The sequence below is a fragment of the Dermacentor silvarum genome, chromosome 8 (genome assembly GCF_013339745.2).
Source record: "Dermacentor silvarum isolate Dsil-2018 chromosome 8, BIME_Dsil_1.4, whole genome shotgun sequence".
NCBI lineage: Eukaryota > Metazoa > Arthropoda > Arachnida > Ixodida > Ixodidae > Dermacentor > Dermacentor silvarum.
The window spans coordinates 149,343,501-149,353,807 of record NC_051161.1 but is presented as its reverse complement, the minus strand read 5'-3'; the positions used below and the strand labels follow the sequence as shown (position 1 = coordinate 149,353,807).

The window sequence follows — 10,307 nt, the reverse complement described above, 5'->3', positions numbered from 1 at the left end:
CCTTTCGGAGGCCATTCCAGTAGCTGCATGTGCTGCTCCGCCTGGAACTCCTTGACAGCCCGCGCCGTGTGTATCGGTGACCGGTCCTGTTGGAACAGGTAATCACCGTCTGGGAATAAACTGCTCGCATATGGCAACAGCACATTGTTCAAAATGTTGCAGTATTGTTCCGACGATAAGTGTCCACGTATACGTTGCAGGGGCCCTAAACCATATCTTGAAACAGCACCCCACACGTTCACACTCGATCTCCCACTGGCAGAAACACCTTGCACGTTGTCCGGGTCGTTCCTGCGTGACATTGTGACGTTAACTAAAACAATTGCTTTTCAAAGCAGGAAGTTTGCCTCACCGTGTGCCTGGTAGTCTCCAAACACGCAATCTTTGATCTTGTCGCGTCGAAAACGTCGACTCATCCGAAAAGATGACGCGACCCCACTCTTCTGATGTCCATGCTTCGTGCAGCTCAGCGAACTGGCGTCGTGCGTCCTTGTTTGCCGCCGTTAGTAGTGGCTTCTGCGCTGCGACGCGACTGCGAAGGCCCGCAGTACGCAGGCGACGTCGAACAGTGGTGTCCGAAACGTCCAAACCCAAGTCCTCGCGTATTGCTGGGGCTGGCAAGAAAGGGTTACGAACAGCAGCTGCAACTATGAGGGCGTCTTCATCGTCTGTGGTTTCTTTAGGGCGGGGCGCGCGGGGTGCATCCTGAATGCGACCTTCATACTTGTAGGCTTGAATTATCCTGTTCACAGTCTTCAGGGGCCTATTAACTAAAGCGCCAATATACCGCTGGGAATAACCTTTCAGGGAAAGATCGACAATTGAGCGCCGTTCATCATCGGGAACCCTAGCCATAATACGATCTGGCGACAGAATGAAAGGCTGCGAAAGATGTTTGGTTGTTTTATATACGGCGTTGCATGCACAACAACTTTGAAGGGAACGAATAGACACGCCCCCATAGATATACAAGTTTTTTTGTCTTGTTCTGTTCAAGCACAGATGTTTAAAGAAATCTTAAAATGCAGGATGCATGGGCTTAGAAAACAAAAATGCGGCTAGCAGACGACGAACAAGTGCATTCATGACGTCATGCGCGCGGTGGAACAATTATTTCGCGGAAGGCGTGATGCGCATGCGCAATGTTTCCAGTGATGACCGTAACGGGGCGCTGACAGAGCCGTCGGCCACGCGCTCGCGTGTTCACCCTAACAGTGCTCACCGCTGTACGTTAAAGAATCCCAGGCGGTCAAAGTTAAGCCGGAGCCCTCCACTACGGCGTGCCTCATAATCAGAACTGGTTTTGGCGCGTAAAACCCAGAAAGAAGAAAGAAGTGTTCAAGCCTGTCGAAAACTCGATGGGCGATTTCCAAGAGTGATAACATGGGAGTGTGTTGCTGGTACCGGCAGAACGCCCAAAAGATAACGCCGAGGAACATATCAGAAACTTGTAATTCGAAAATCCCCCCCCCCCCCCCCCGTATTCTTAAACACGTCTTCACTCAACGCTTCTCCTCGACTCAGCCAAGTCGAGGCGACGAGCGTTCCTTCACTCAAGGCGCCGTTGCGTTTCATGAACACTACTTCACTTTTCGTCCGCCAAGGAACGCCTTGAAAATGCGCCGTTGACTCGAGTGAAGTGCACCGACCGAGAAAAGCGTCTGATATCGAGGCTATTCTTAAATGCGCTTAGCAAAAGCCCAATTATTTAAGACAGATATGTGTTTCCGTTAATTTGGCTTCGTTATCAAATGACAACACGGCGCAATGCATAAATTTAGCTCGGCAGCGCTGCCACTGTTAGTGTTCGACTGATAGATCAAGCGGGAGCCGTGTTTGAGGTCTGGCAACGATCGCACCCCAGCAGCTGAGTATGGCTGAGAAATAACAAAATTTGTGCCCACATTTGTCTGCTACTCATTGTTTCCTTGTGCTTAATTTGCGGCTCACGTTGCAGTTGTTAATCGTGGTTATTACGGATGATATTGTCCGTGTGTGTACTGTGATCGAGCCAGATTGACTTCGAAGGAGGCAACGCATGGAACGGCCGATGGGCAGCTTTGTTTAACTTCAAGACCATGTGCTGCTGAAAGCTTTCTGAAAGCAACAGGACAAAAAATAAGGGTAAGTGAGCGGTTTATGCATGGAAGCACATTACGCTGTTGCGGTTATCGTGAAGTTGCCGCCACGCTATCAATAAAATGTGTCCGATGTATCCAAGCATGATTGGCTCCAATTGCTCATGCTGCGGGCATTAGCACCCGAAGCATACTATTCTTCTTCTTTCTGGGGTTTTACGTGCCAAAACCAGTTTTTATTATGAGGCACGCCGTAGTGGAGGGCTCCGGATTAATTTTGACCACCTGGGGTTCTTTAACGAAGCATACTATTCGAGGCAGCATAAGATTGCGCGAGCCGTTCCTTTTTTTTCTTTTAGGAGCGAAGCTCCTTATAGCGGCACCCGTTCCGTCCCCGTCGTCGTAGTAGTCGTGTGTAACCAGTCTGAGAAAAATGAGAAAAAAAAATGTGGTTGATCCCTCTTATATAGGAATCGGTATAGAACACGAAAGTGAAACGTGTCTTCACAGAAGTAGTGTAATGTTTATTGCACATTGATATATAATGTCTATTGGTGTTTTGTGGCTAAAGCGCCCTTAGGCGTTGATGCACCCACGCTGACGCCTGGTGGCACGTCTCCTCCATCACGACTACCAACGTCGATGACCATGAGCAACCGTCGTGCATATGGAAGCTGCACTACGCTGCACACGCTAGCACAACGCGAAAGACGAAGCACGTAACTGACACACTAATACAACGCGCAAGAAAAAGCACGTAACTGAATCGTCACCGAGTCAAATCAGCGCGTACAGCGCGTCGTAATTGCAGCCTCCGCGATCAACTTCAGAAACATTTTCAGAGCTAATTGCGGAGGCCACGCTCCGCTGTGCTGAGTACGGTGAACGCCACCTAGGTGGCGTTGGTAGTGCTTCTTGATGCCAGCGTCCCTTCGAATGCTGGCATCGAGGCGTCGTAGTGCTGAGACCACCGAAGCGTTCACTGTCGGTGCGCGTTAAGGCCGGAATACATGAAGCGAATAACCGGCGTCCGAGCGAAGAACTTCGTCGGGCGGCGAACGTCCGACGGCCGGCGTCAAGAAATTTGCCGTCCGCAGCCGATCTGCCTGTCCAAACATTTTCGTCGGGTGAACGCCGCCGCCGGAAGCGTCTAGCGCGCAGCGGTGGACGACAGCCAATCAGGAGGCACTAGTTCCGGTCGCAATGCATGCTGGTGTTTCGCGCGCGCGCGCCTTTTCGCGTCGTCTGCAATCGCGTTGGTGTTGCCGTGTCTGCATGTCTCTGCACCGATTGAGTAGTTCCTAGTATGATCTCTCAGGAATCGCGTTGTATTAGTACATCCCATATCCGCTGATCTGCGAGGAAACAGACAAGCAGTGCAAGCTCTCTACAACAACCTTCAACAGAAATCTTTTGATCTCAGAGGCCACATGCTGTCGTCATGCCTATCTCCCGACTTCCCCGATAGATGGCGCTGGCATCGGATATTTCTTTCGCTAGGCTTAGACGCGTTCGAAACGAGAAGCGATCTCGAAAACTACTCAAGGTTATCCATAATACTCTGTCGTCGAAGCGGCCTGAGACTAAGCGAAAGCCGTTTACGCAGTCATTTGCTTCCAACTAAGTGAATTCTACAAGGACAACGCCAAATTCAGTTCGAAGCGGGCGGCCGGGACCGCCGCCAACACGGCGGCCAACGCGCGGCGGCGTTCGCCGCATGTATTGCAACACAGCAAACATCCTGCGTCGTGTCGCCGCGTCGTTACTTGACGCGTGAAGTTCGTCGAGAAAGTTCGCTCCATGTATCCCGGGCTTTAGTGTCATAATGCAGTACTTCTCTTTTCTGCTCGTAGGCGGCGGCACCGCCCCGAGCAAGAGCGCGGGTACACGGAGGAGTGTTAGATATATAAGGCGCGTCTGTGTAGCTCTCTGCAAATGCGTTTGTGGCGCAATGGGTTAAACGCTCGGCGATCTATCGTCGCGGACCGAGAGGTCGTGGGTTCGATTCCTAAATTTTGCATGTTTGTGGAACTTTTTCTTCTGGTTTCTTTCTTTGTATTATGTTCTATGACGTATTTCCGTGACGGAAATACGTCAGTGAAGTCTTGGTGGACCCCGGAATAAAACACTTTCGTGTTAAAAAAATTCCGAAGTTGTGTCCGTAGCGCGGAATCGAACCAGGTACCCCTCGCTTCCGAGCGCGCGGCGTTAGCCCACTACGCCACGAAGCGCACATAGACACACGCACCACGATGGCAATAAATACCCAACATTAACGAAAGGCCGCGTTTCTAGCGCGTTACGGCCCGTGTAAGAAGCTGGTGTAAGACGCTGTGGACTCTCCGCCTTACCTTCAACGCGTTTCGAACGCGCTGCCCAAGGCGGTGGCAAGTCAAGTTCAAGTCGAGGAGCGTTTATGAATACGGGGGGTATACTCTCTCAGCAGTCATGTAATGGCGTCGGCAAACGCGGTGCACGTTCCGGCATGTGTAAATGGCTGCGTAAGACGCTGTGGCCGCTCCCCCTTACTAGAGAGTACTGCACGTTTCTAACGCGTTTGTGCTAGCGTCCCCTTAAGCGGGAGATCCGATGATTCCCTCCGGAGCTTCGCCCACTCATCATCATTCACCCCGTGGATATGCTGTGATTTTTTTTTTTTTTGCATTGGAGCTTGTGGGAGATTCGGCGCGACAATCTGTTATCGGTTCAGTTGTTTAAACATAAATGCACAAGGCACCGCTCCACGACTGTGTCCGATGATCATTCCGCTATCGCGTAAGAAATCTTTCAGTAGAGAAGAAGCAGTTTCATTTCATTTATTGTTGTAGTATACATGTGGCAGAATGCATATGGTTGATTGCGTAGCTCCGGCAGTTTTAAGGAAACAAATGTTTTTCAGTGCTGTACTTTATATTAGAAGCCGTGGTGGTTAGTCGGTTTGTTCAAATTGTAGCACATATCGTCAGTGAACCAGCACTGGTGCCTGCATTTCCAGTGCTGCTTCACTTCACATATATGCTACGCAATCTTTTATTCTTCCGAAAATTCACTTCTCAGTAGTTCATTACCAGCATTAGTGTTTTTTCGTCTTACCTTTTTTCAATGTGCTATGTCGTAGCATCTCCTGCACGTTCCATAGACTGTGTTTTCAAGTTCACGCAACGCCCACATTTTTTTTGTGCTATGTCTTTTCATTTCAGTTGCTTAGCTGCACTGAACTTAGCGTGCGATTATCGTGCACTGAACTTATCATTTTTGGCATTCTGCTGCAGGATGTGGGCCTTGGAAAGACCAGCTGATGGAAAAAAATCAACGTCTGTGTTGCACGGTAAGACATGTGACTGACGTGAAAGCATCGATAGATACGGTGTCTCCCTATTGGAAATGCACCATCTCGCTTCCCTGAAAGAACTTGGGTGCTGCGGAAGTTCTTGACTGATCAGCCCGGTAGTTATTCTGTGCTTATTTTTCATACTTATCATTAATAATATTGATGTTATGTCTGGCCACATTGACAAAATGGTGAAATGCACGCCGTGTTATTTAAAACCGCAAGCATGAAACAGCTATGCAGTAACGAAATCAAACTCGTATTTCATTCCTCTTCAACAGTCATATATTATTGTTTTGAAGAGCATAGTCATGATTATGATGTGCCAAGTCACGAGTTGCCCATATTGTGTTATGGTTGAGACGTGAGCTTTTTTACTGCCCACAATTTGTAATGCAGCGCTTTAGTATTTAGTGGAATGTTGAAGCTCCTTTTGCATGAGCAAGTGTACATCAAGAAATATACCATAATTTTAATGGTTGATCTCAGCTTTGCTGAACTCATGGTAGTAGTGCGCTCTATACTGTATTTTTCAGCAACGCCATTGTGACAGTCTGCATCACCATTTGGCCTGTTGTGGGATCCCACAAGACACGCTCTGTTCCTCAGTCAATTACTGAACTTCTGCAAGCCCCATGGAAGCCAACTGTGATCCGCATCGAATAGAACAAATTCAACGTTCCGGGCTTCATAATTAATCTTCAGCTGAAGTTAGAAACGGAGCTGAAACAGCGTATATTCTGTAATGATTTACCAATGCATACCGTCGGGTGTATGCTACTGTCTAGAAAACTGCTGGTCTACTGCCTAGAACACGGATGGTGTTTTATTCTAGAATAGCTTTGTCAGTAGTACTAGTGCTTTTGTTTGTAGGATCAGAGTCCACGCTCTTTTTGCAATCCTATCAGAACACAAAAAGACGAGGGTAATTTTAATTTATTGTTTCACAGATTGACACTTGGACCGACAAGAAATAATTCAGTGATACAGACTGCTTTATTAAATATGGCTTAAGGAAAGAAACCTCGATGAAAAATACAAACTTAAGCTGCAAGGTGCCTGAAGGCAGATGTATGCAAAATGTCTCTAGTGGTGATGTTTGAGCTGTTATGATGTCAGACAGAAGGTAGAGATTTTAGCCAAAATAGTGCGACAACGACTACAGTGCAGCAATACACATTAACTGGAGCTCCACTCTTCTCCCCTTGCACACCAACGCAAGCGCAGCACCCTTGAAAAGGCAGTTGCTCTGCGTGGTCGCGTTGGCAGCCTGGTTCCTGCATAAGAGAAGGGGTTGGTTATAAACATACAATGATGTTAACGCACATAAAAACTAGCTTAGGTACAGTATTCGTTTTCATCAGTTTACTTTTCGAAGTAAATACATTCATTACATATTTTCATTGTGTTCAGGAAGCCGAGTTTTTTTTTTACATTGATAAGCTCGGACTGTTTTCATTCATATTTGCAAAGATACAGTTTTAGGCTGGTTTGTCGTTTGCACAGCCAGACCGACATACACCAATCTAACACTTACATAATGCACTCACTAATAGCTGGAATGTGCACAACAAATATATGTGACATATATCTGCTACCACTTGCTAGCGTTTTCTGTATTTGGAGCTGAGTCCACTGCTACAGCTCTTCTTTATTACAATAAAGATAATGTGATGAACAAAAACTATCCTCTGTCGTATTGTTATTCAATGTTTTGTATTGGAATAAAATATTACATTCCCTCTGTATACGTGCAAGTATAATTATGAAAACCATTTCATGGTTGCTCACTTCCTCGTTGGGCTTGGATGTTCATAAGCATAAGCTAATTAAACTAAATATTTTGAAGCAATTAAGGATCACGTAATTATTGCTAACGACTGTAAATGACAGCTACTGTCACACGTCCCACGCAAAAAAACAGTATACTTTCTTGGTTTCCCTATAGCAACTAACTGCATGAAATTATAGAGATACAGAAAAGTGAACGCACCTGGTCGTTTTTAGAGAAGCTCGCCTTGCTGTGGTACGCTACGCCGTCCTTGGAATAGCGTAGTAAGTGATGCACACGAGTACAAACCGCTCAGGCGGAGCGAATTCCGGTGCTCTCGCAGCCAGACCAGCATCCAGCAATCGAGCACACAGGCACCCACTAAGGGCAGGAATCTTCGCAGTTGTTTTCTTTTCATAGGTTCGAAGTGCGCCGCAGTTATGTATCGTGCAGCGTTTCAAATGATGCTGCTTCGTATGATCACCCGCGAGAAACACGGCACTGGCGCTGACAGTAGTTTCGGAGCACTTGCACGAAGAATACACGTACGCAGGTCATCAAGTGGCTCATGCACGGAATAAGACGACAGGTCACTGCACTAGCTGGAAGCCTTCTTGACAGGACGGCTGGTCTGTCTCGGTGCCACAGTAGAATTACTCCGTTGCCGAAGCGCTCCAGAGGATTGCACCAGTCCGTAAAACGATGCCCTTGAAGATGCGCAGCATCGTTAAGGAAAGAAAAGCTGCGGAGGCAACTGGCGTCCATCGGAAAAAGCCGACGAGGCGAGTGACAGATCACAACGCAGCCATGTTTGCGCACTAACTTCACTAAAGCTATTCAAGGTAGCTGCGGGGCTACGTTGAGATTCTCGAGTAAAACGCTCGAGCTTTCCTTCGCTCAAGGCGCGTTTCGAGTGGAGGGCGATTTGTGAATTGAAAAGCCACCCTCAAGGAGCATTTCGAGTGGAGGGTCGAGTCGAGGTGCGTTTGTGAATACGGGGGTCCGTCTTCTACAGGACTGAAAACAGACTTTGTACCTAGGCATTTGTCTTGAGTGCGAACAGAAGGCATTCAGCGAACGTCTAGCATGGTCCGGCTGGGAGCCGCTGTTGCGGCCGTCTCTGTGTATGTAGCGTACCGTCGCGTCACCCGAGGCCAAGTGTTGGAAACGCGAAGTCGCCCGTGTATTTGTGCTGTTAAAGTGCAGGAAATAATGCCCGGAAATGGGGGAATGCTTGGAAATCCAATGTTTTCTTATGTTATGCTATTGTTTGGGATGAGTCGGCTATTTTCTACGCCATGTATGTAAAAGCGAATTGCTTGTTTGTAATGCCGCCCATTCACCGCTTTCGCACGTTTTCCCTCTACACGCAGTATTCCTATATCTAAATACCAAATGACACATTCTAGTAACATGCTGTAACATGCTTGTAATTTAATTTTTTTCAGCTGATGCCGTCCGGTGGAGCTCATACGGGAACTACTGCTTACCTGAGGTCGCAACGTTGGATGAACGTACAAAAAGCGCGGAACGAGTATATAGAGCAAAATCAATATTTCATCAGTTCGCAAGGAGTCTTGCATCTACTTTGTGAATCTGCACGTGGCACAGATTCGATGGGACTTGACAAGATCGTACGCAATCATTTTTACCAAATAATAAACCGATTCCGCCGGGCAAAAAAAAAATAAATAAAGCCCAGCCGGCGTTCAAAATGCGCGTGCCCAAAAACGAAAACGGAAGTGATTGATGCCGACCGCTTGGCGCGCTGCCGTCAATTCGGCCGCTGGGCTCTATGGGAGTGTCCGCTCTTGTTGAATTGCTTTCTCTATGGCTGCGCGGAAATATGCGCAGAGTGTGTCGCCACACGCCTTTTCCAGCATTCATACCATACCAACAGCGGCGCGGCCGGGCACGGCGCTCGACTGGCGCTCGCGCTCGCTTCTTACGGCCTTCTCACCCGTCGGGGAAACAATGGGAGAGTATCTCAGCACGTTTCGCCACCCGTCGGCGGTAGGGGTGCTGCGACCCTGACTCTTCTAAGGTACCTCGATGCCCAGCACTGCCGTCCAGGGTGGAGACAACCCCGCTGGCGCCGCCATATTGAGTCACACGAGCTGAGACTCAGTTATGCTTGCTTTCATAAACAGTGTTACTCGCGGCGCACTTCCAAGTGCTTTGCCTTGATGAGGATTTTTTTATCGGTATCGCATCTGCACATCTTTATAACCAATAGCCGTTAACTCGCCGAAAGTCCAAGACGTAAATGTATGGCGCGGGGAACATGCCCCAAGTTGCCTAATTCAATTTACATTTAACATGCCATGTGTATGTTTGAAATACGCACTATTTTTTTTTTTGCGCTTCGATGCTTGGTATATAAGGTTTGCGACCCCCTGTGTGTGGAAGTTTTTCTTTTTCGCTGTTGTATTTTGGTTTACACGTCACGCCTCCTTTACCGTAGCCAGCCACTCGCGCACGGCGGTTAGCTTCCCTTGCGTTGCGCGTGCTCTTCGCGTTCGTTGCAATTATTTGACGATATCTACGCGCAATCTTGCTTTTTTTTGCCCACAAAACAGTGTGCTGACAGGATTAAGCTGGTGTAAAAATAACTGCGATGTGAAAATAAGGCTTAGTTAGTGCTGTAGAGAAAAATGTAACGTAACTTGTCTGTGTCAATCTTGCGTAGTACGCACAAGAAACCAAACGATGCACAAAATACATTTACTTATAATGTCTAGTACAATCAATCATGAAAGAGATATGTACACGAAAAATTACATGTATTGTGTGGCGCCTGAAGGTTATTTGAAAGAGAAGATAAAAAAAATTCGCAAGGAAGGCTCGACACACAATTCGGGATAGTGAGAGTTTTTTAAACTTTATTCATTACATGGGGGGGGCGGGGTTCAAGTGAGTACATCAACCTTATTACACACAATATAAATCGAAAACAATAATGCAAACAAGAAAACGCAACCGCGGGTAATAATTATCAAGATATCCAGCCAGAATACATCAGCTACCATCGAATACGTCGCATCAGCCAAACACATCGATGGCGAGTACAGAACATTTTATAAGTAACCATTAGAACACTGATAACTACATTGAAAAAATAAACACT

The 10,307-nt window shown here is 47.3% G+C and overlaps 1 long non-coding RNA gene across 1 annotated transcript; it reads left to right on the top strand.

The window, feature by feature from the left end:
* Positions 1–1,910: 1,910 nt before the first annotated feature.
* LOC125947428 (uncharacterized) lies at positions 1,911–6,145 on the top strand. Its single transcript, XR_007468290.1, has 3 exons — positions 1,911–2,124; positions 5,351–5,406; positions 5,946–6,145. It is a non-coding gene; the product is annotated as an uncharacterized LOC125947428 (long non-coding RNA).
* The last annotated feature ends 4,162 nt before the right edge of the window (positions 6,146–10,307 follow it).